We start from the raw sequence: 26,806 nt of genomic DNA, 5'->3' as shown, positions 1-26,806 counted from the left end.
TGGCTGCAGAGATAGTGGGTGGATTGGTAGCAATGTACCAAAATTCCTGGATTCTGGTGAGGTCCCAACAGATTGGAAAACCGCAAATGTAATGCTCTTATTTAAAAAAGGAGGCAGACAGAAAGCAGGAAACTATAGACCAGTTAGCCTAACATCTGTCGTTAGGAAAATGCTGGAGTCCATTATTAAGGAAGCAATAGCAGGACATTTGGAAAAGCATGATACAGTCAAGCAGAGTCAGCATGGTTTTATGAAAGGAAACTCATGTTTGACAAATTTGCTGGAGTTCTTTGAGGATGTAATGAGCAGCAGAGATAAAGGGGAACTAGTGGACGTGGTGTATTTGGATTTCCAGAAGGTATTTGACAAGGTGCCACATAAAAGGTTACTGCACAAGATAAAAGTTAACAGTGTTGGGGGTAATATATTAGCATGGATAGAGGATTAGCTAACGAACAGAAAACAGAGAGTCGGGATGAATTGGTCATTTACCGGTTGGCAAATGGCAACAAGTGGGGTGCCATAGGGATCGGTGCTGGGGCCTCAACTATTTACAATCTATGTTAATGATTGAATGAAGGGACCGAGTGTAATGTAGTCAAATTTGCTGATGATACAAAGGTAGGTGGGAAAGCCACTTGTGAGGAGGACACAAATAATCGCCACTCCTGCTGTACCTGCTCACACTGCAGTCAGTCGTTGCCCTCCTGCAGCAGCACGCGCTGCTCGCTACAGTGGTATGCCGCTGCATGCTGCTTGCTCTAATGGCCCCGGCCTGCTGATGGTCTTACAGGCCGGGACCGCGGCGATTTCCGGGTCGAGCCGTCGAACGTTGCTCCCTCTAATGGCCCTAACCTGCTGATGGTCTTACAGGCCGGGACCACATGTACATCCCCTTGGTGAAATACAAAGATTTACTCTTCCTTTTAGTATCGCTCCCACGTGGTACAACCCGTGTGGTTTGAGCAGAGATAGAGGCAGGCGGCTCAGATACCTGCTCTGACCGCTGAGATGCTTTTGGCCGATGACCTCTGGGTTTTGGAGCCGGTGAAGACCATGCCATGGTCTTCTCCATCCTCACCTGTGCAGGGGCAGACTCGGCCATCGAGAGAGGAGGCAGCATGTGGGGTACTGTCTGAGGGGAGGGGGAGAGGGGAAGAGGTGAAAAGTGGAGTCTCTTTGAGTGGACTCCCCAATTCAATGTCCCCTTTTGACATCATCCCTCTCATGGCCCAGTCGCATTTCACTGTTACCACTGTGCTGGAGAGCACTTTGGTAAGGCCAAGGCTAAGGTATCTGTCATCCTATTTAAGGTTACCAGAGTCTGTATCGCCGTGATCAAGGGCTGCATGGACTCATTTGATTGCCATGACTGATGTTCCATGGAGTTGGCCAATCTATCCATGGAAGAAGACATCCTTGCGATGCTCAATGACATCACTCCACTCATTCTTGTGGCAGAGTTATCCGTTCTCTCTGCAATCATGGACATCGTACTTTGTCTATTGCTGCTCAATGATCTTTGTCCAGCTGAGCAGAGCTTGCAGAGGGTTAAACCCTGCCACCACTGTCTGCTCTTGCTCACTTGTGAACTGTGAGTGACCAGGTGAGAACTAACTATCTGTCAAACTGACCCACTGAACTGCGAGTTTCTGCACTGGTGCATGGTATGCATGAATCCTGTGACGGTGCACCCTCACAAGGAATTAGCTCCTCTAATTCAGCGTCGGGGAGGTCCACTGACTGCTGCTGCATGTGTGAAGGCCCTGGCGAGACAAAAGAAATGAATTAGTGCTGCCAAAGTAACTGTAGTGTATGGAGAAAGAGTCAGACTGAACACTGTGAGCTCAAAGTAAAGTGTGACCTTTGTCTTTCATTGCAGGTCTCCAGAATGCCTCTCCAACCTGTGAAGCCTCCTTAAATACCTGTGCTTCCAAGGGATTATGGGATCCCTTGGGACTCCAGGGGAAGAGCACTCTGGTGACTGTACAGAGTAAATAAAGTCCACATATATAACAACACTCCCCCCACAAAGTCAATATTTACAATGTGGGTCAATCTGGGGCCCTTCTTGCCCTGGTTGATCGTCTCGGTGTGAAAGCTGGTGTGGTTGAATTATTTGTTGGGCCCTCGCTGGGCTGCTGTGCAGCTGGCCTTGCTGGGCTGCCTGGTGTGTTGGGCCCTGCTGGGCTGCTGTGGATGATGGGTTCTGTTTCGTGGTCAACCGTGGTGCCGGTTGCCACTGCTGTGTGTTGGGGGATCAAAAAGGTAGGGTCCAAGGTGGGTTGCTCAGGATAGTCCGTGAATCTGAGTTTGATTTGGTCCAAGTGTTTCCAGTGAATGAGTCCATTTGAAAGTTTGACCCGAAACACCCTGCTCCCCTCTTTGGCCAAGACAGTGCCGGGAAGCCACTTGGGACCTTGTCCATAATTTTATACAAATACAGGATCATTGATTTCAATCTCGCGTGACACATTTGCGCTATCATGGTATGCACTTTGTTGAAGCCGCCTGCTCTCTACTTGTTCATGTCGATCAGGGTGAACGAAATAGAGCCTTGTCTTAAGTGCTCTTTTCATGAGCAGTTCAGCAGGAGGGATCCCAGTGAGAGAGTGGGGTCTCGTGCGGTAGCTAAGCAGGACTCAGGATAGGCGAGACTCCTGCTTAGACAGACTCCTGGATGTATGAGCAACCGGTTGCAATGTCCTGAAATCGTTAGCTTGTTGCAATACACACCCGACGATGCATCACATGCTCGTACCAAACGCTTACATGGATCATACAACACAAACAATTTGTTTGAGCATAACAATTTTCTTGCTTTTACAAAGGCATTTTCTTGGCTTTTGCCCCAAACCCATTCGCCCACTTTCCGGAGTAAGACATGCAGTGGTTCTAGCAGTGTGCTGAGACCCGGTAAGAAGTTACCAAAGTAATTCAGGAGTCCCAGAAATGACCGCAGCTTCGTCACGTTCTGTGGCCTCGGTGCATTCTCGATTGCCTCCATCTTCGTGTTGGTGGCCTGACGCCGTCCGCTGCAATCCTCCTTCCCAAGGACTCCACTTCAGGTGCCAGGAAAATGCACTTCGAGCATTTTAACCTGAGCCCCACGCGGTTGAGTCGACTAAGAACATCCTCCAGGTTCTGCAGGTGCTCGACTGTGTTCCGACCTGTGACCAAGATGTCGTCCTGGAAGACCACGGTGCGCGGAACCGACTTCAGTAAACTTTCCATGTTTCTCTGGAATATCACCGCCGCTGATCGGATTCCAAACGGGCATCTGTTATAAACAAAAAGACCTTTGTGCGTGTTGATGCAGGTGAGGGCCTTCGATGATTCCTCCAGTTCCTGCATCACGTAGGCTGAAGTCAGATCCAGCTTTGTGAACATCTTTCCTCCCGCCAGCGTTGCAAAGAGGTCGTTGGCCTTTGGTAGTGGGTATTGATCCTGCAGGGAGAAATGATTGATAGTTACTTTGTAATCGCCACAGATTCTGATGGTGCCGTCTCCCTTGAGGACTGGGACAATAGGACTGGCCCACTTGCTGAACTCGATCGGTGAAATGATGCCCTCTCTTTGCAGCCGGTCTCGCTCAATCTCTCCCCTTTCTCTCATCATGTACAGTACTGCTCTCACCTTGTGATGGATGGTTCACGCCCCCAGAATTAATTGGATCTGCACTTTTCCTCCTTGGAATTTCCTGATGACTGGATTGAACAGCGAAGGAAATTTATTTAAGACCTGGGCACACGAGGTGTTGTCAGCGGGCGATAGCGCTCGGATGTCATCTCAGTTCCAGCGTATCTTTCCCAGCCAGCTCCTGCGAGCAGAGTGGAACCATCACCCGGTACAACCCAGAGTGGTAGCTTGTGCACCACTCCATTGTAGGAGACCTTTATGGTAGCATTGCCGATTACAGGAATCAGTTCTTTAGTGTAAGATCTTAGTTTCTTGAGAACTTGAGGTAAGACTGGCCTTGAGGCCTTGTTGCACCACAACCTTTCGAAAGACTTTTTGCCCATGGTGGACTGGCTCGCACCCGTGTCCAGCTCCACTGATACTGGGAGTCCATTTAGTTTAACATTCAGCATTATCGGGGGATAATTCGTGGTGAATGTGTGCACTCCATGTATCTCTGCCTCCTTGATCCGAGGTTCTTCTTCGTTGTGATCCTCCGTGGATCTATCCTCCTCTGCAACATGGTGGTTTTCAGGTTTAACAGGCTTTGCAGCTCGCCTGCACGCTCGTTGGAGGTGTCCCATTGTTCCACAGCCCTTGCAAACATACTCTTTGAATTCGCATGAATGGAAACGATGATCACCCCCACAGTGCCTACAAGGTGTTAATGACCTTGCATTCATCATCCTTGATGGTGGACTCTGAGACATCTGCGGACGTGCAGCTGCAGGTATGTGTGACCTGCCCTGTACGTTACGATTCGAAAACAACATCACTTTGTTCACAGTACTTGTAGCAGCACTTGTGTGCTGAGAGATTTGCTTCGTATTGTCACTGGTGGCAATGAATGCCTGGGCTATCACTATGGCCTTATTCAAGGTTGGGGTCTCTACAGTCTTTGTGAAGTATAGTATCATGGCCAATGCCAAATTCGAAAATGTCTCTGAGCATGTGCTCCAAATGTCCTTCACATTCACAATGTCCTGCAATGCGTCTGAGCTCAGTGACATAACTCCACTTCCTCGCCTTCAGACCTTTTGTAGGTGTAGAACAGGTACCTCGCCATCAGAACGCTTTCCTTTGGGTTAAAATGCTCTCGGACCAGTGTGCACAAATCGTCGTACGATTTCTCCGTGGGTTTCACTGGAGTGAGCGGATTCTTCATGAGGCCATACGTTGGTGCCCCACAGACGGTGAGGGGGATCGCCCTTTGTTTGGCAGCGCTCTCTTCCCCATCTAGCTCGTTGGCCACGAAGTATTGGTCGAGTCGCTCCACAAATGTTTCCCAATCATCGCCCTCTGAAAATTTCTCCAAGGTGCCCACTGTTCTCTGCATCTTTGGGTTCGTTATCTGTATCTCATCGCCAGTTGTAGTGTATGGAGAAAGAGTCAGACTGAACACTGTGAGCTCAAAGTAAAGTGTGACCTTAGTCTTTTATTGCAGGTCTCCAGAGTTCCTCTACAACCTGTGAAGCCTCCTTAAATGCCTGTGCGCCCAAGGGATTATGGGATCCCTTGGGACTCCAGGGGAAGAGCCCTCTGGTGGCTGTACAGAGGAAATACAAGTCCACATATATAACAGTCACAATGTTGGAACTTAGCATTATGAAGATGATCATATTTAATTTGCTGCTGAATTCCATCAACACGAATGATGTGTGAGTCGCTGATATTTAATTCTGTCACCAGGTCACTGGGAGGTCACAATCTCCCCATCTCTGATAGCCAGGGACGCCGAGATGCTGCTGATCTCCAGCACTTCCTCCTCTGCACTTGTTAGCTGTGAGGTGGCTGGAGGCCCATCTCCAGCTCTCTCCCTCCCCATCAAGTTCTGTGCTCTCTTCTCCTGCAACGGGGCAAAGACTAGACCCTTGCGTGACTGTAATGACATATGTTCACCCAATGGATGGAGGGCATTTGGTGAGGGCGACGATCAGCGAGAAGCATCACGTTGCATAAGGATCAGGGTTTGTGTCAGTGATGGATGGATAGATGGGATGTGAGGAAGGGCATAGAAAGAGAAGGATGGGTGCAGTCGCAAGGTAGGTGGTGTGAGCAGTAAAGTGATGGAGTAGGCTTGACAAGGTTGCGGGGGTGGGGGGTTGGTGAGGATATGATGTGCACAACAGGATGTAGGTGAATGTGGAACTGTACTCACCTTTCCTGACCTGGTTAGGTTATTATAGCACTTTCTGCACTGAATCCAGGAGCATGGCACAATGCTGCTGCTGCTGACCTCCTGGGCCACCTCCAGCCATGCCTCCTTTCTGCCAGCAGATGGTTTCTTCTGTCTGTTGCTGGCGAATAGGATCTCTCTCTGGCTCCTGACAGCATTCTCCGTACATCGAGCGATGCATCATTAAAGTGAGGCACAGCCTTTGAGGGTCCTGAGCCCATCTTGTACGATGGCCATCCCGATGCAAAATCTCCCAACTCCTCCAAATTCCATCTTTGGATTGGATCTTTAAATACTGGAGTTGGGATAATGTCAGGTGGGCCCACACCACTCCCGGTACCGCACATTCAACCCCAAAGCCGGAAGTTAAATGATAAAGTGGTGGTTATGTTAAAATGCCACGGACAGACGGACTGAAATTCCTTCTCGGTTTCCCACCCGATATTGCAGCCCCCGCTCCAAACACAAGTTATTATCAGGGTCATTGTCTCAGGCAGACCCAAAATATTCACAACCTCAGCATTCTATTGGACCCTGAGTTGAGCTTCCAACCCCATATCCTTTGCATCACGGAGACTGCCTACTTCCACTTCTGTAACATCACCCACCACCTGCTGCTGAAACCCTCATCCATGTCTCTGCCCCTCCAGACTCAGCTGTTCCCCTGCCCAGCCTCCAATGTTGCACTCTCCGTAACCTTCAGCTCATCTAAAACACTACTGCCCATATCGTGTCCCACATCCCAAGTCTCACTTACTTATCACCCTTGTCCTTGCTGAACTACATTGGCTCCAGGTCCCCCAATGCCTCCAATTTAAAATTCTCATATTCGTGTGTTAGGTTTAACTTCAAACCACCACTCGGAGTCGGTTAGTCTTAAAGTAAATGCAGTTTTTATTCATAAAAGTTACAAGCCGGCAGGGGAGCTATCCTTGAAGGAATGCTCAAAGAAACTGCCAGAGACACCTTATTTTATACAGTTTCAGATTATAGCATTACGTAATTATGCAAGTTACAATTAATACATGCTGATTGATTAATACATGATTGATTGGTACAGCGCTTCCTCCAATCTGGCTTCTATATGCCTTAATTGGTCATTCCGGATACAAGTTGTCATGGTTCTCTTTATTTTTATCTTGTCTTGTTATACAATTCAAATTCTATGTTATCTGTGTCTGTGCCCGGCTCCCAAGGCCTTTGGTCTATGAATTGGAACATCTGCTCCTCTGTGGAAGGCATCTCACACATGCTTCCCACAGTCTGAAAAACCGGTATCGCCTGTATAACTAGTACATCTACGAGAGAGGTCCTTGTACTGACTCCAGTTAATATGTCATTCCCTATAGATCTCCTCTGTCTTCCTCCTTTGTGTCTCAGCTGCTTGTGTTACTCCCTTGCTCCTGATGTGTCACTCCTGATTGTGTCTAGCAATCATGTGTACAACGCTTTAGTCTTGAGGCTAAACTTTTCTGGCAGGTATAGGGCTGATAAATTTATGCTCACAGGTAACATTTCGTGCTGCATATTGTCAAATAACAACATTACTTCTGTTCCAAGTTTAACTACCACGCGCTTTCCCAAGGTTAATTCCCCTGGTTTACAATATTCAGGTTACATTTTGTTACCCACTTATCTTGTGGCTTCGAGATAAATGGTCTTGACACTCAGATGCCGCCCCCTAGGGGCTGCTTTACGTAGTTGTTGTACCCTCCGGTCTGGGTATGTGCTTCTGGGCCCCTTCGGGACAGCCTTGTAGCTTGTCCTTGTAGAATCGGAAGGGCGGTGGTGATCATGTTTATATTCTGTTGATAACACACATCCTGGATATTCCATGTTTTTAGTTAGAGTCTTACCATTTCTATTTCAACTGGATTGTTTGCACCGTTTCTCCGATTGTTTGCACCGTTTCTCCGATTGTTTGCACCGTTTCTCGATTGTTTGCACCGTCTCTCCGGGCATGTGCCCTTTTCCAGATCCATTTTTATTAAGGCCAGTACCCCTAATATTGCAAATATCCATCCTAATCCTCTAAAAAGTCCACCTGTTGTACCTTTATATTCTTTCAGCTGGGACCAGTGCTTCCATCGGCCCTTACTTTTTATATTCACGCATAACACGTGTCTCCACTAATTAATATCTCAGATGGTCTGCTCCATCTCGGTGCGAAGCCTGGTTTCTCTGCCACCTCCTTAACCATTACCTTCGCCCCCACCTCAGGGATTATAGCCGAGGCAGTTATCACACCACCTTCGTCCTCCTCCTTCTGCCTTTCCCAGACCTCCTGTCGCATACCTTTCAACTGCTCACTCAACTCCCTCACATACTTCCTGATTCTGTCTCATAGGGGGCCTAAGTCATCTCCTTCTGTCACTATCCCTTCTGGTAACCTCATTGCCTCACTCAAGGCAGTTTTAAGGGTCCGATTCATTCTCTCTATCATCCCTGAACTCTAGGGGTGATATGAGATGTGAAACTTGCTTAATGCCGAATATTCTACAAGTGTCTTTCATTACTTAACCTGTGAAATGAGTCCCTTGATCCGAGTCAATCATGTCGTAATAGGACTGCCTCCCATTTAGCATTTCCACCAGTGTGTGTTTTGTGTGCAGTATTATTTCTCCTGTAATTATGACAGGCTCGTTAATTGTGACTGGCCAAGTGACACAATCCAGTGCAGCCACGTATCTGGACAGACCGGCAACCACTGGTGATTTCATAAGAACATAAGAACATAAGAATTAGGAACAGGAGTAGGCCATCTAGCCCCTCGAGCCTGCTCCGCCATTCAAAAAGATAATGGCTGATCTGGCCATGGATTCAGCTCCACTTACCCGCCCGCTCCCCATAACCCTTAATTCCCTTATTGGTTAAAAATCTATCTATCCGTGACTTGAATACATTCAATGAGCTAGCCTCAACTGCTTCCTTGGGCAGAGAATTCCACAGATTCACAACCCTCTGGGAGAAGAAATTCCTTCTCAACTCGGTTTTAAATTGGCTCCCCCATATTTTGAGGCTGTGCCCCCTAGTTCTAGTCTCCCCGACCAGTGGAAACAACCTCTCTGCCTCTATCTTGTCTATCCCTTTCATTATTTTAAATGTTTCTATAAGATCACCCCTCATCCTTCTGAACTCCAATGAGTAAAGACCCAGTGTACTCAATCTATCACCCCCTCATCTCCGGAATCAGCTGAGTGAATTGTCTCTTACCCCCTCCAAGGCTAGTATATCCTTCCTTAAGTAAGGTGACCAAAACTGCATGCAGTACTCCAGGTGCGGCCTCACCAATACCCTGTACAGTTGCAGCAGGACCTCCCTGCTTTTGTACTCCATCCCTCTCGCAATGAAGGCCAACATTCCATTCACCTTCCTGATTACCTGCTGCACCTGCAAACTAACTTTTTGGGATTCATGCACAAGGACCCCCAGGTCCCTCTGCACCACAGCATGTTGTAATTTCTCCCCATTCAAATAATATTCCCTTTTACTGTTTTTTTCCCCAAGGTGGATGACCTCACATTTTCCAACATTATATTCCATCTGCCAAACCTTAGCCCATTCGCTTAACCTATCTAAATCTCTTTGCAGCCTCTCTGTGTCCTCTACACAACCCGCTTTCCCACTAATCTTTGTGTCATCTGCAAATTTTGTTACACTACACTCTGTCCCCTCTTCCAGGTCATCTATGTATATTGTAAACAGTTGTGGTCCCAGCACCGATCCCTGTGGCACACAACTAACCACCGATTTCCAACCTGAAAAGGACCCATTTATCCCGACTCTCTGCTTTCTGTTAGCCAGCCAATTCTCGATCCATGCTAATACATTTACTCTGACTCCGCGTACCTTTATCTTCTGCAGTAACCTTTTGTGTGGCACCTTATCGAATGCCTTTTGGAAATCTAAATACACCACATCCATCGGTACACCTCTATCCACCATGCTCGTTATATCCTCAAAGAATTCCAGTAAATTAGTTAAAAATGATTTCCCCTTCATGAATCCATGTTGAGTCTGCTTGATTGCACTATTCCTATCTAGATGTCCCTCTATTTCTTCCTTAATGATAGCTTCAAGCATTTTCCCCACTACAGATGTTAAACTAACCGGCCTATAGTTACCTGCCTTTTGTCTGCCCCCTTTTTTAAACAGTGGCATTACATTCGCTGCTTTCCAATCCACTGGTACCTCCCCAGAGTCCAGAGAATTTTGGTAGATTATAACGAATGCATCTGCTATAACTTCTGCCATCTCTTTTAATACCCTGGGATGCATTTCATCAGGACCAGGGGACTTGTCTACCTTGAGTCCCATTAGCCTATACAGCACTATCTCGCTAGTGATCGTGATTGCCTCAAGGTCCTCCCTTCCCACATTCCCGTGACCAGCAATTTTTGGCATGGTTTTTGTGTCTTCCACTGTGAAGACCGAAGCAAAATAATTGTTTAAGGTCTCAGCCATTTCCACATTTCCCATTACTAAATCCCCCTTCTCATCTTCTAAGGGACCAACATTTACTTTAGTCACTCTCTTCCGTTTTATATATCGGTAAAAGCTTTTACTATCTGTTTTTATGTTTTGCGCAAGTTTACTTTCGTAATCTATCTTTCCTTTCTTTATTGCTTTCTTAGTCATTCTTTGCTGTCATTTAAAATTTTCCCAATCTTCTAGTTTCCCACTAACATTGGCCACCTTATACGCATTGGTTTTTAATTTAATACTCTTCTTTATTTCCTTGGTTATCCACGGCTGGTTATCCCTTCTCTTACCGGCCTTCTTTTTCACTGAAATATGTTTTTGTTGAGCATTATGAAAGAGCTCCTTAAAAGTCCTCCACTGTTCCTCAATTGTGCCACTGTTTAGTCTGTGTTCCCAGTCTACTTTAGCTGACTCTGCCCTCATCCTACTGTAGTCCCCTTTGTTTAAGCATAGTACGCTCGTTTGAGACACTACTTCCTCACCCTCAATCTGTATTACAAATTCAACCATACTGTGATCACTCATTCCGAGAGGATCTTTTACTAGGAGATCGTTTATTATTCCTGTCTCATTACACAGGACCAGATCGAAGATAGCTTGCTCCCTTGTAGGTTCTGTAACATACTGTTCTAAGAAACATTCCCGTATGCATTCTATGAATTCCTCCTCAAGGCTTCCCCGTGCGATTTGATTTGACCAATCGATATGTAGGTTAAAATCCCCCATGATCACTGCCGTTCCTTTTTTACATGCCTCTATTATTCAGTGTCGAGTAGTGAGCTACAGATCTCATCCTAGTCCTATGCATTTGTGTCATCACGGCTCCATAGAAGCCTCCCTGGTTCTCACAATATACATGGAACGGGAGATCCATGTTTGGGAGTCCCAGCCCTGGAGCTGACATTAGGGCTTCCTTCAGATTACCGTATGCTGCTTCTTGTTCGGGCCCCCACTCTATAGTTTCTAAGGATGGTCTTCCCCCTTTCATTAGCCGCTGTATTGGTTCTGCAATTGCCGTGGTTCGGTACAAAATTCCTGCAATAGTTAAAGAGCCCCAGTACCTTACACAACCCTCGGACTGATTTTGGTTGGGGAATAACCTTAAGGACCTCCTTCCTGTCATTGGACATGGTCCTAGTTCCTTGGGATATTTCGTGCTCCAGGTACTGTACCACAGCTCGTCCGATTTGTGCCTTTTTGGGATTTACTTTAAATCCTGCTTTCCGTTATCTCAAATGTCTTTTCCATAACTAGAACAGTGTCTAGCATGTCGGCTTTGAAAGCTGCTTTCCGTTATCTCAAATGTTCCAGTTTCAAGGCCATTACATCTCTCTTTCTATGGTTCTTCAACCATCGTATCTGAAGTCACAAGTTCAACTTATATTGTCCTTTGTTCTAAACTGCTGAAGCCTGCCGTTTTAACGTTTTAGTTTTTCCAAAGTCCCTTTTACACTTTCGCAGATAGCTCCCCACTTGCCCAGGAGTTTGACTTGATCCCTGAAGGTATTTCCAGATTGTTTCCAAACCTTTTAGTTTTATTTCTTTTTTTTTAAGAGATCAGATTTAACTTTTTATTTCAAATGTATCTCATTTTGTTGTGCCTTTTCTTAACCAGTGGTACTTGAAACCTTCACAACAAAATTAACTCTTCACTGTTCCCATCCTAATTTCTGCTCCCCTTTTGTAGTATTTGTATTTATTGTTGGATTACAAAATGTCAAATATGGTAATACTGTTTTTTTTAATATCGGACTTCTCATTTATGCTTATAGTGATTCACAGATCACAGAATGCAAAGTACTTGTTTTATAATTACATGCCTAACTTCTGTTTTAGAAGCTGAACATCAAACACTCTAATCTTTTGCTCTGTAACTTCAATTTTGTGATACAGTATCTCATAAATTAAATTTTTTTAAGCTCCAGCTTCTGACGCAATATGTGTACTTTTATTAAAAGGCGTTCAAACCCAAGATTTTCCAATAAAACCAAAATGTTTATCAAGGAGATTCACCTGAAATATATCAAAATCTCAATTCAAATATTGTACTGCCAATCTTTTATTTAAAACTTTTTTTTACTGAGCTAGAAGCTTTCGCGTTAAGGTTTTACACAAAGGAAAATGGGGGCATACTTCCCCAGCCTGCATCCTCGAGAGACCCACGCAGGCTTTTTTAAAAGGCATTACAACTTCCCTTCTCCATTCTTTATCTCATTCCTAGACTAAATTTAGTGTCTTTCAACCCAATGTAATCAATGATTACGTGTTTTCTTTTGACAAATAAGTGAGCATGTCTAAATGTTTTTTAAAAAACCAATGGGACCACGCATTTTTTATCTTTTGCTCAACAAACCTATCCTTTGTCCATTTCCTAGCTCCGTAACTTATCATCCGAATAAATCCGCATCTTAAAATGTAATTCAATTCTAGGTTCACACTTTCTTAAAACTTCCCACATACAGGACAACACTGCAAAGGGTTAAAAAAAATCTTCCACTCTGTCTGAAAAAGTGGGTGGAGCTAAAACAAACAGACAGTTCCACCATTTTTTCCAACAGGCTTTCAGACACATGAAAAATCTTTAATTCCCACCTCAAATATTCCGCAGTCAAAAATCACACAAGCACTTTCATTCAAAGACAGACATTCACAAAAGTCTCTCTTCATTCAACAAAGCTTATTGTTTGGCTGGCTCCATTTTTGGATCTACACGTCACTTAAGATAGTCACTATCAGGTTTTTTTTAATGGTCGTCCAAAATATATCCACTAAGCGAGCCGTCCGGCCCCCAATCTAATGTATCTTTACATGCCATACTTAATTTGGTACGTCTACCCTTATATCAGTTTCACTATATTCTCAGATACTGACCGTCTTCCCACTTGTATCATTTAACTCCGGTGTTTACGGTCCCACCGAGTTCTTATCGATTTAAACTGTATCTCTAGATACTAATTGTCCCTCTAATTGGTTTCCCCTACCCCTAGAGCCTGCAATCCCATCGACACCCTTATTGATTTATGGTTCCTTTACCCGGTTCCCCTTTCTTTGTAACCACCAGTTGAGTTTCCAGGGTATCTTTTTCCATTCATCATATCTTGCCTTAACCATTTTCTTCTTAACCTTTTCAAATTTATCTCTCAGAAACTCTTCTGGTAGTTTATACCTCACCCCTCCAAGGTCCTTGGCGCTTTCCTTTGTCATTTCTTACACCGGGGCTTTTTCCCCAGTTCCCGTTTTTCCACCTTTACTTATGTGGAACCTCGTTTTCTGGCTGGATAGCTAGTCCACCCTCACCGGGGATTCCCCGCTATCCCGTATACATACTTATTCTCCCGACACATGTATTTACTTACAGGGTCCTGACACGCCCCTCAACTGGATTTACCGGCTGCACGGACTCCGCTTTAGATTCGTTGGATCTGTGGCCGGGACTTTGGGAGAATTTCTCAAGGTAATTCTCTACTCACTCGGTTTTAGGTTGATTCGGCTTTTTGAGTCGAATCTTCCGTCCAGTAGATCCTGCCCGACTACGCCAAGTTGTTAGGTTTAACTTCAAACCACCACTCGGAGTCGGTTAGCCTTAAAGTAAGTGCAGTTTTTATTAATAAAAGATACAAGCCGGCAGGGGAGCTATCCTTGAAGGAATGCTCAAAGAAACTGCCAGAGACATCTTATTTTATACAGTTTCAGATTATAACATTACATAATTATGCAAGTTACAATTAATACATGCTGATTGATTAATACATGATTGATTGGTCCAGCGCTTCCTCCAATCTGGCTTCTATATGCCTTAATTGGTCATTCCGGAGACATGTTGTTATGATTCTTTTTATTTAACTCTTATCTTGTCATACAATTCAAATTCTATGTTATCTGTGTCTGTGCCTGGCTCCCAAGGCCTTTGGTCTATGAATTGGAACATCTGCTCCTCTGTGGAAGGCATCCCACACATGCTTCCCACAGTCTGAAAAACAGGCTGTGGGATCCATTATAAAAACCTGTTAACTCCATTTTAAAACATCCCAATTATTATTATGAATTGTAATTATGATTTGTAATCTGCCCTTTCATCGTGTTGAAATTAATTCATGCCCTAGCCTTTTCCTATTTCTGTATCCTATTTAAGCCCTAAAACCTGTGCATTTACGATGTCCTCCTCATAATTGTGTTGTGTGTTCAGAACTCGCAAAGGAATACACATCCTCACCTCGTGTAAGAGGCAACATCAAAGTCAACAGCCTGCAAGAATAATGATGACGATGAAGAAGGAAAGACTTATATTTATAAAGTGCCTTCCTAACCTGAGGAAGGACATTCTTGCTATTGAGGGAGTGCAGCGAAGGTTCACCAGACTGATTCCCGGGATGGCGGGACTGACCTATCAAGAAAGACTGGATCAACTGGGCTTGTATTCACTGGAGTTCAGAAGAATGAGAGGGGACCTCATAGAAACGTTTAAAATTCTGACGGGGTTCGACAGGTTAGATGCAGGAAGAATGTTCCCAATGTTGGGGAAGTCCAGAACCAGGGGACACAGTCTAAGGATAAGGGGGAAGCCATTTAGGACCGAGATGAGGAGGAATTTCTTCAGCCAGAGAGTGGTGAACCTGTGGAATTCTCTACCACAGAAAGTTGTTGAGGCCAATTCACTAAATATATTCAAAAAGGAGTTAGATGAAGTTCCTTACTACTAGGGGAATCAAGGGGTATGGTGAGAAAGCAGGAATGGGGTACTGAAGTTGCATGTTCAGCCATGAACTCATTGAATGGAGGTGCAGGCTAGAAGGGCCGAATGGCCTACTCCTGCACCTATTTTCTATGTTTCTATGTTTCTAAGCGCTTTACAGTAAATGAAGTACTTTTTGAGTGTAGTCACTGTTGTAATGTGGGAAACATGGCAGCCAATTTGCGCACAGCAAGCTCCCACAAACAGCAATGAGATAATGTCCTGGGGGTAACATTTGCTAATGCAGTTCGGGAATGTTTAAACTAATATGGTAGGGGGATGGGAACCTATGCAGCGAGACAGGGCGAAGTAATATGGAGTCAGAAACAGATGGTAGAAAGGTAAAAAGCAATAGTGGAAGGCCGAGTAAACAAAGGCAAGAAATAAAAAGGGCCACACTACATCATAATTCTAAAAGGACAAAGGGTGTTAAAAAAACAACCCTGAAGGCTTTGTGTCTTAATGCAAGGAGTATCCATAATAAGGTGGATGAATTAACTGTGCAAATAGATGTTAACAGATATGATGTGATTGGGATTACAGAGATGTGGCTCCAGGATGATCAGGGCTGGGAACTCAACATCCAAGGGTATTCAACATTCAGGAAGGATAGAATAAAAGGAAAAGAAGGTGGGGTAGCATTGTTGGTTAAAGAGGAGATTAATGCAATAGTTAGGAAGGATATTAGCTTGGATGATGTGGAATCTATATGGGGAGAGCTGCAGAACACCAAAGGGCAAAAAACGTTAGTGGGAATTGTGTACAGACCTCCAAAGAGTAGTAGTGATGTTGGGGAGGGCATCAAACAGGAAATTAGGGGTGCATGCAATAAAGGTGCAGCAGTTATCATGGGTGACTTTAATATGCATATAGATTGTGCTAACCAAACTGGAAGCAATATGGTGGAGGAGGATTTCCTGGAGTGCATAAGGGATGGTTTTCCAGACCAATATGTCGAGGAACCAACTAGGGGGGAGGCCATCTTAGACTGGGTGTTGTGTAATGAGAGAGGATTAATTAGCAATCTCGTTGTGCGAGGACCCTTGGGGAAGAGTGACCATAATATGGTGGAATTCTACATTAGGATGGAGAATGAAACAGTTAATTCAGAGACCATGGTCCAGAACTTAAAGAAGGGTAACTTTGAAGGTATGAGGCGTGAATTGGCTAGGATAGATTTGCGAATGATACTTAAGGGGTTGACAGTGGATGGGCAATGGCAGACATTTAGAGACTGCATGGATGAACTACAACAATTGTACGTCCCTGTCTGGCGTAAAAATAAAAAAGGGAAGGTGGCTCAACCGTGGCTATCAAGGGAAATCAGGGATAGTATTAAAGCCAAGGAAGTGGCATACAAATTGGCCAGAAATAGCAGCAAACCCGGGGACTGGGAGAAATTTAGAACTCAGCAGAGGAGGACAAAGGGTTTTATTAGAGTATGAGCGGAAGCTTGCAGGGAACATTAAAACGGACTGCAAAAGCTACGATAGATATGGAAAGAGAAAAAGGTTAGTAAAGACAAACCTAGGTCCCCTGCAGTCAGAATCAGGGGAAGTCATAACGGGGAACAAAGAAATGGCAGACCAATTGAACAAGTACTTTGATTTGGTATTCACTAAGGAGGACACAAACAACCTTCCGGATATAAAAGGGATCAGAGGGTCTACTAAGAAGGAGGAACTGAGGGAAATCCTTATTAGTCGGGAAATTGTGTTGGGGAAATTGATGGGATTGAAGGCCGATAAATCCCCAGGTTGATGGACTGCATCCCAGAGTACTTAAGGAGGTGGCCTTGGAAATAGCGGATGCATTGGCAGTCATTTTCCAATATTCCATAGACTCTGGATCAGTTCCTATGGAGTGGACGGTAGCCAATGTAAAGCCACTTTTTAAAAAAGGAGGGAGAGAGAAAACAGGGAATTGTAGACCGGTCAGCCTGACATTGGTCGTGGGTAAAATGATGGAATCAATTATTAAGGATGTCATAGCAGCGCATTTGGAAAGAGGTGACATTTTTGGTCCAATTCAGCATGGATTTGTGAAAAGGAAATCATGCTTGACAAATCTTCTTGAATTTTTTGAGGATGTTTCCAGCAGAGTGGACAAGGGAGAACCAGTTGATGTGGTGTATTTGGACTTTCAGAAGGCTTTCGACAAGGTCCCACACAAGAGATTAATGTGAAAAGTTAACGCACATGGGATTGGGGGTAGTGTGCTGACATGGATTGAGAACTGGTTGTCAGACAGGAAGCAAAGAGTAGGAGTAAATGGGTACTTTTCAGAATGGCAGACAGTGACTAGTGGGGTACCGCAAGGTTCTGTGCTGGGGCCCCAGCTGTTTACATTGTACATTAATGATTTAGACGAGGGGATTAAATGTAGTATCTCCAAATTTGCGGATGACACTAAGTTGGGTGGCAGTGTGAGCTGCGAGGAGGATGCTATGAGGCTGCAGAGTGACTTGGATAGGTTCGGTGAGTGGGCAAATGCATGGCAGATGAAGTATAATGTGGATAAATGTGAGGTTATCCACTTTGGTGGTAAAAACAGAGAGACAGACTATTATCTGAATGGTGACAGATTAGGAAAAGGGGGGTGCAACGAGACCTGGGTGTCATGGTACATCAGTCATTGAAAGGTGACATGCAGGTGCAGCAGGCGGTTAAGAAAGCAAATGGCATGTTGGCCTTCATAGCGAGGGATTTGAGTACAGGGGCAGGGAGGTGTTACTACAGTTGTACAGGGCTTTGGTGAGGCCACACCTGGAGTATTATGTACAGTTTTGGTCTCCTAACTTGAGGAAGGACATTCTTGCTAATGAGGGAGTGCAGCAAAGGTTCACCAGACTGATTCCCGGGATGGCGGGACTGATATATCAAGAAAGACTGGATCAACTGGGCTTGTATTCACTGGAGTTCAGAAGAATGAGAGGGGACCTCATAGAAACGTTTAAAATTCTGATGGGTCCAGACAGGTTAGATGCAGGAAGAATGTTCCCAATATTGGGGAAGTCCAGAACCAGGGGTCACAGTCTAAGGATAAGAGGTAAGACATTTAGGATCGAGATGAGGAGAAACTTCTTCACCCAGAGAGTGGTGAACCTGTGGAATTCTCTACCACAGAAAGTTGTTGAGGCCAATTCACTAAATATATTCAAAAAGGAGTTAGATGTAGTCCTTATTACTAGGGGGATCAAGGGATATGGTGAGAAAGCAGGATGGCGGTGCAGGCTCAAAGGGCCGAATAGCCTACTCCTGCACCTATTTTCTATGTTTCTATGACCAGAGAAGCTGTTTTAATGATGTTGATCGAGGGATAAATATTGGCCAGGTCACCGGGGTTAACTCCCCTGCTCTTCTTCGAAATAGCACCATGGGATCTTTTACATCCACCTGAGAGTGCAGACAGATCCTTGGTTTGAAGACGGCACCTCCGACAGTGCAGCACTCCATCAGCACTGCACTGGAGTGTCAGCCTAGATTTACGTCTTCAAGTCCCTGGAGTCGGACTTGAAACCACAACCTTGTGACTCAGAGGCGAGTGTGCTGCGCACCGAGACTGATGGGACCATTAGTATATTTACAATATCACTAAACTCCATTCTGGCACCAGAACAGCCTCTTCGCTGCCATTTGTGTGCAAACTATTCTAACCTGTGCCATGGTCTATTTCTGAGTTGAGATCTAAAGCTTTTCTTCCATTCGAGTTCCACAGATATTTAGTGAAATGAAAGCATCAAATGCTGATTTCAAGATGGAACTTTCCCAGATAAAGAATGACAGAAAGTGTTTAATGATAATTAGGATCTCCACGTCAAAGGGGTCTCTAGTTTTTCAGACGGTCTGCTCATTCTTCAAGGATTGATCTTCAGTGCAGTGTATTTTGATTGGTTCAAAATTTGAACCAATGAAGTACATGTAGATTTGATTGGTTTGCGTTTCCCAGGAACCGATTATAAAAGCACGACAGATTTTTATGCTGTGAACACATTGGGGGAATTTCCAGAGAAGAAAATAAGAACATAAGAACATCAGAAATAGAAGCAAGAGTAGGTTTACGGCCCCTCCAGCCAGCTCCGCCATTTAATACGATCATGGCTGATCCGATCATGGACTCAGGTCCATTTCCCTGCCTGCTCCCCATAACCCCTTATTCTCTTCTCGGTTAAGAAGCTGTCCATCTCAGTCTTAAATTTATTCAATGTCCCAGCTTCCACAGCTCTTTGAGGCAGCGAATTCTACAGATTTACAATCCTCTGAGAGAAGAAATTCCTCCTCATCTCAGTTTTAAATGGGCAGCCCAGATTATGCCCCCTAGTTCTAGTCTCCCCCATCAGTGGAAACATCTCTACATCCACCTAGTCAAGCCTCCTCATAATCTTACACGTTTCGATAAGATCACCTCTCAATCTTCTGAATTCCAATGAGCAGAGGCTCTTTCTCCTCAACCTTTCCTCATAAATCAAACCCCTCATAAGAACATAAAAAATAGGAACAAGAGTAGGCCATACAGCCCCTCGAGCCTGCTCCGCCATTCAATAAGATCATGGCTGATCTGATCATGGACTCAGCTTCACTTCCCCGTCCGCTCCCCAAAACCCCTTGTCATTTAAGAACCTGTCTATTTCTGTCTTAAATTTATTCAATGTCCCAGCTTTCACAGCTCTCTGAGGCAGAGAATTCCACAGATTTACAACCCTCTGAGAGAAGAAATTTCTCCTCATCTCTGTTTTAAATGGGCTTCCCCTTATTCTAAGATCATGCCCTCTAGTTCTAGTCTCCCCCATCAGTGGAAACATCCTCTCTGCATCTACCCTGTCAATCCCTCTCATAATCTTACACATTCGATAAGATCACCTCTCATTCTTCTGAATTCCAATTAGTAGAGGCCCAACCTCCTCAACCTTTCCTCATAAGTCAATCCCCTCATCCCCGGAACCAACCTAGTGAACCTTCTCTGAACTATCCAAAGCAAGGTTATCCTTTCGTAAATATGGAAACCAAAGCTGCTCGCAGTATTCCAGGTGTGGCCTCACCAATACCTTATATACCTGTAGCAATATTTCCCTGCTTTTATACTCCATTCCCTTTACAATAAAGGCCAAGAAACCATTGGCCTTCCTGATCAGTTGCTGTACCTGCATACTATCCTTTCGTGTTTCATGCACAAGTATTCCCAGATCTTTGTTTTCTGTTAATTAGCCAATCCTCTATCCATGCTAATATATTACCCTGTAGGCTGTGGTCTCAGAGGTCAGGTCCACCTCTGACCTTCTGAGCAGTTCGAATGGCTCCCACTCCCTGAGTTCTAGACTTTGGATTTATTTGGGGATGTGACAAAGTGCAATAGACAACTGGTTTTGGTGCAAAGAACTTTGATTTTATTAAGGGCAAGAACGTACAATGTCAAGCTTGTAATTACTAGAATAAAGAACACTTTATCACACATTCAAAGGGGTTACAGAAAAAATATACACCTCCCACCTCCCAATGCCTAACTCTGACTAGGTTGAACTCCAGGGCAAACAGGGATCATGCTCACTAGTCCTCTGATTGTCAGTTGCCGGCGGTTCACGATTTCAGGGTTCACTGGACTCTGTAGGTTCTGCTCGCCGTACCCCGAATGTTGTAGAAGACTCCTTGCTGTGTAATCTTTAGTTGGGTGATGTCCGCTGATGAGGTAGGGCGTATATTGGACTTGTGGGGTAAGTACTCACTTTTCTTCTGTCAGCAATAGGTTTTAAAGTTCTTTAGGTAATGTTTCACCTGTTGGTAGCTAGGAACAGATTGTAGAGTGGAAACTTTCGAATCTTCGGTTTCTTCTTGAGGAGTTTTGTTCTTGGAGTTCATCGATCGCGGTGGTTTCGATGTTACCACGTTGGCTGTGGTCAGTTGCTGCCGCGATGGTGATGTGGGAAATTACTGGAACTGCTTTTCTCTGCCTTGGTGATGTTCTTCCTTCTTCTTCGATCGCAGAGCAGTGTAGCCCAGGAGTGTCGTCGAGGCAGAAGAGCTGCGTAGAAGGCTGTGTAGCAAACTCTCTGGAAGTCTTGTTAAAACTGCTGTGGTGGTCTCTCTCCTCTTTCCCTTCTTCCCCTCTCCTTTCGTTAAAAAACAGGGCCCCAGTTATACTTTGGGAGTCGTTCTAATCTGTGCGCCAAATCAGCCCAGAGTCTTTGTTTTAATTTTGGCGGGCTTGATATCTCTTAGTTTTAATTTTGGTGGGCCCGTTAATGGTAATCTGTCTCGGATGTGTTGATCTTTCGAATTTGTTTCATGATCGGAAAAATTAGTTTTTGGTATTTGCAATGTCTGCCTAGGCCTGGGTTTTCCATTCGGACTGGATGGGCCATTATCATTATGTATGCGCTGGATGGGTTTCCTGCTCAGAGTGATGACTGGGTATCTCTGGGTTGATTGTTGCTATGTTAATGTCTCCCAGGGAGAAGGCTTTTCGAGTTTACACAATTCCCCAGACAATTTGTTTAGCTTCAATACCCCAGACAGCTTCAATACCCAAAACTGGTTTCCTTGAAGGATAGTTATCCTTTAGTTCTCAGCCCTTTCCACACGGACCCAATTTGCCTTGTAATATCCCAAATTCAATTAAAACTCGTAGTTTCTTCCATGTGCATTTTAGGATCACAAACTTTCTGGTTGATAGTTCTAAATTAAATTTCCTTTCCAATGAGTCCAAACACTGGGATGGTTTTCCCACAAATTTTGCAATCCGACAACCACCAACCCCATGAACTTTTATCTTGTGCAGTAACTTTTTTTGTGGCACCTTGTCAAATGTCTTCTGGAAGTCCAAATACACCACATGCACTGGTTCCCCTTTATCCACCCAGTTCGTTACATCCTCGAAGAACTCCAGCAAATTTGTCAAACATGATTTCACCTGCATAAATCCATGCTGACTCTGCCTGACTGAATTTTGCTTTTCCAAATGTCCTGCTATTGCTTCTTTAATAATGGACTCCAACATTTTCCCAATCACAGATGTTAGGCTAACTGGTCTATAGTTTCCTGCTTCTTCTCTGCCTCCTTTTTTAAATAGGGGCGTTACATTTGCAGTTTTCCAATCTGTTGGGACCTCCCCAGAATCCGGGGAATTTTGGTAAATCACAACCAATGAATCCACAATCCCTGCCGCTACTTCTCTTAAGACCCTGCAAGCCATCTCCGGAACCTAGTGAACCTTCTCTGAACTGCCCCCAAAGCAAGTATATCCTTTCGTAAATATGGAAACCAAAACTGCACTCAGTATTCCAGGTGTGGCCTCACCAATACCCTGTATAACTGTAGCGAGACTTCCCTGTTTTTATACTCCATCCCCTTTGCAATAAAGGCCACGATTCCATTAAATAAATAATAAATGCATGTCCATGTACTGTACAATTTAAAAACAATAAAATTTTACAGCACATGAGGAGACCATTCAGCCCACGACGTGAGCTGGTTCTCAGAGAGAGCTGTTCACTCTGTCTCTTTCACCTGTTCCTTCTCCGTACCCTTCAAAATATTCTTTTTGAAATATCTAACCAAGTCCCTTTTAAAAGCTGAATTCTGATCTGGTTTCAGCTTCCATCACTATTTCTGGTCGGGAATTCCATGTCTTAAAAACAGGTTGCATAAAACAGTTCCTAACCTCTCCCTCAACTTTGTCGGTGATCATCTTCAATTGAGGCCCTCTAGTTCCCAACTCACCAACCAGCGGAAATAGTTTTGCCTGTTTTCTCTGTGAAAATCTGTCATAATTCAAAAGCAAAATTGATCTTGCTCTACAAACAGTGCCACATGATCTAAAGTCTTGTTCCTCTTTCAGTTACAGGATTGTCTGGGCAGACAGGAAGCTCACTCACTGAACTCAGGACTGACACTTCACAGCTGAAGGAGAGTAAGTTTAATAACCATCAGAGAGACCTTTGATCTCCAATTATTCATACTGGAAACTATCTGAATGGTGACACTGAGATCAGGTGATTGATAATACTGCACAGCTACTGATCACTGGCTCTGGTTACTAAATACATTTGGATCAGGTGTGATCATCAAACGATTCTGAACAGCGATAAGGAGATGTGGATTCTGATCTCTAAAATACCAGACATTTACAGTTTTACATAGCGGTACAGTTGCTGTACCTTTTGTTGAGAATATACTAGAGGGGCTGACACTGGTGCAGGGAGGGCGTGTGTTGGTATGACTGTACATTATGGTATTGTAGTGCTGCTGCTACACATTTCAGCACATTGGGTTTGGCTGACAGTGGGCACAGACAGGGTCTGGCTATGTAGGGGGCACTTGGGACCACACTACCTTGTCCCGACTTATTGCTGTTGCACTTGTGACACATCTGACTGTGGGCCTTTACATTGTTGAGATGGAATGGTGTCAGGATCAGCTGCACTCCCTATCAGATAAGATATAAGTAGCAGAGTTTTCGACGAACTGAAGGTTATGCAGGGTGGAAGGCCGGCCAGGAAAGCATTGGGATAATGGATGGTGGAGGTGACAAAGTCATGGATGAGGGGTTCAGTAGCAGGTGGGCTGAGGTGGGGATGGAGGTGGCAATGTTGAATTAGACGGTCTTTGTGATGGAGAGGATACGGGGTCAGAGACTCAGCTCAGGGTCGAATTGGATGTTGAGGCTGTATTGGCTGGTGACCCTGCAATGTTAGTTGGCAGGATTATCAGTGTTGTCTTCAGCTGCATGTAGTTTAATTGATGGTGGAAAGGCTGGGAGAAATGATTTTTCCTTTCCCACCTTTCAGTGCCTCTGCTGCTTGACAGATTCCAGTTGACGTCCTTGTGGCAAGTCTGCACATTCCTTCTCCTTTCCTGTTGCTGCCAATCAATCTAATGTTGAATCTCCACCATGTCTATCTGAACCCCTCCCTCTGTCCTCTTACATTCTCTAGATCTCTTCATTGCAAACTGCCGATGGGACATTGGCCATCTCAATTTCTCTGCTCCACTCACTCACTCCAAACTACCTCCCTCTGAACTTGCAGCACTCCGCTCTGTCAGATCCAATACCAACTTCGACATTAAACCTGCTGACTACCAATGCATTCACTATTTCTAGGGCCACTTCCTTAAGTACTCTGGGATGCAGACTATCAGGCCCCGGGGATTTATCGGCCTGTAAAGTGGACAAAGGAGAACCAGTTGATGTGGTATATTTGGACTTTCAGAAGGCTTTCGACAAGGTCCCACACAAGAGATTAATGTGCAAAGTTAAAGCACATGGGATTGGGGGTAGTGTGCTGACGTGGATTGAGAACTGGTTGTCAGACAGGAAGCAAAGAGTAGGAGTAAATGGGTACTTTTCAGAATGGCAGGCAGTGACTAGTGGGGTACCGCAAGGTTCTGTGCTGGGGCCCCAGCTGTTTACATTGTACATTAATGATTTAGACGAGGGGATTAAATGTAGTATCTCCAAATTTGCGGATGACACTAAGTTGGGTGGCAGTGTGAGCTGTGAGGAGGATGCTATGAGGCTGCAGACTGACTTGGATAGGTTAGGTGAGTGGGCAAATGCATGGCAGATGAAGTATAATGTGGATAAATGTGAGGTTATCCACTTTGGTGGTAAAAACAGAGAGACAGACTATAATCTGAATGGTGACAGATTAGGAAAAGGGAAGGTGCAACGAGACCTGGGTGTCATGTTACATCAGTCATTGAAGGTTGGCATGCAGGTACAGCAGGCGGTTAAGAAAGCAAATGGCATGTTGGCCTTCATAGCGAGGGGATTTGAGTACAGGGGCATGGAGGTGTTGCTACAGTTGTACAGGGCCTTGGTGAGGCCACACCTGGAGTATTGTGTACAGTTTTGGTCTCCTAACTTGAGGAAGGACATTCTTGCTATTGAGGGAGTGCAGCGAAGATTCACCAGACTGATTCCCGGGATGGTAGTACTGAGCTATCAAGAAAGACTGGATCAACTGGGCTTGTATTCACTGGAGTTCAGAAGAGTGAGAGGGGACCTCATAGAAACGTTTAAAATTCTGGCGGGTTTGGACAGGTTGGATGCAGAAAGAATGTTCCCAATGTTGGGGAAGTCCAGAACCAGGGGTCACATTCTAAGGATAAGGGGTAAGCCATTTAGGACCGAGATGAGGAGAAACTTCATCCTTCTCACTAGACCCACTGTCCCCTAGTACATTCGGAAGGTTATTTGTTTCTTCCCTCGTGAAGACAGAACCGAAGTATTTGTTCAATTGGTCTGCCATTTCTTTGTTCCCCATTATAAATTCACCTGAATCCGACTGCAAGCGACCTACATTTGTCTTCACTAATCTTCTTCTCTTCACATATTTATAGAAGAGAGAGTGGTGAACCTGTGGAATTCTCTACCACAGAAAGTAGTTGAGGCCAATTCACTAAATATATTCAAAAGGGAGTTAGATGAAGTCCTTACTACTCGGGGGATCAAGGGGTATGGCGAGAAAGCAGGAAGGGAGTACTAAAGTTTCATGTTCAGCCATGAACTCATTGAATGGCGGTGCAGGCTAGAAGGGCTGAATGGCCTGCTCCTGCACCTATTTTCTATGTTTCTATGTTTCTATGTTTCTATGTTTCAATCCCATTAATTTCCCGAACACAATTTCCCGCCTAATAAGGATATCCTTCAGTTCCTCCTTCTGACTAGACCCACTGTCCCCTAGTACATTCGGAAGGTTATTTGTTTCTTCCCTCGTGAAGACAGAACCGAAGTATTTGTTCAATTGGTCTGCCATTTCCTTGTTTCCCATTATAAATTCACCTGAATCCGACTGCAAGCGACCTACGTGTGTCTTCACTAATCTTCTTCTCTTCACATATTTATAGAAGCTTTTGCAATCAGTTTTTGTGTTCCCGGCAAGCTTCCTCTCGTACTCTATTTCCCCCCTCTTTATTAAACCCTTTATCCTCCTCTAAATTTCTCCCAGTCATCAGGCTTGTTGCTTTTTCTAGCCAATTTATATGCCTCTTCCTTGGTTTTAACACTAACCTTAATTTCCCTTGTTAGCCACGGTTGAGCCACCTTCCCCCATTTTATTTTTACTCCAGACAGGGATGTACAATTGCTGAAGTTCATCCATGTGATCTTTAAATATTTGACATTCTCAACCCTTTAAGTATCCCGTGACAGTCTATTCTAGCCAATTTACGCCTCATAGCATCGAAGTTACCTTTCCTTAAGTTTAGGACCCTAGTTTCCGAATTAACTGTGTCACTCTCCATCTTAATAAAGAATTTTACCATATTATGGTCACTCTTCCCCAAGGGGCCTCACACAACAAGATTGCTAATTAGTCCCTTCTCATTACACATCACCCAGTCTAGGATGACCAGTTCGCTAGTTAGTTCCTCGACATATTGGTCTAGAAAACCATCCCTAATACACTCCAGGAAATCCTCCTCCACCGCATTGCTACCAGTTTGGTTAGCCCAATCAATATGTAGATTAAAGTCGCCCATGATAACTGCTGTACCTTTATTGCACACATCCCTTATTTCTTGTTTGATGCTGTCCCCAACCTCACTATTACTGTTTGGTGGTCTGCACACAACTTCCACGAGCGTTTTCTGCCCTTTGGTATTCCGCAGCTCCACCCGTGCCAATTCCACATCATCCAGGCTCATGTCCCTCCTTACTATTGCATTAATTTCATCTTAAACCAGCAACGCCACCCCGATTCCTTTTCCTCTCTGCCTATCCTATCCTTCCTAAATGTTGAATAC

This window comes from Pristiophorus japonicus, unplaced genomic scaffold, assembly GCF_044704955.1.
Source record: "Pristiophorus japonicus isolate sPriJap1 unplaced genomic scaffold, sPriJap1.hap1 HAP1_SCAFFOLD_490, whole genome shotgun sequence".
Classification (NCBI taxonomy): Eukaryota; Metazoa; Chordata; class Chondrichthyes; family Pristiophoridae; genus Pristiophorus; species Pristiophorus japonicus.
The sequence above is the reverse complement of the archived record's forward strand: the minus strand, read 5'-3'. Positions refer to the sequence as shown.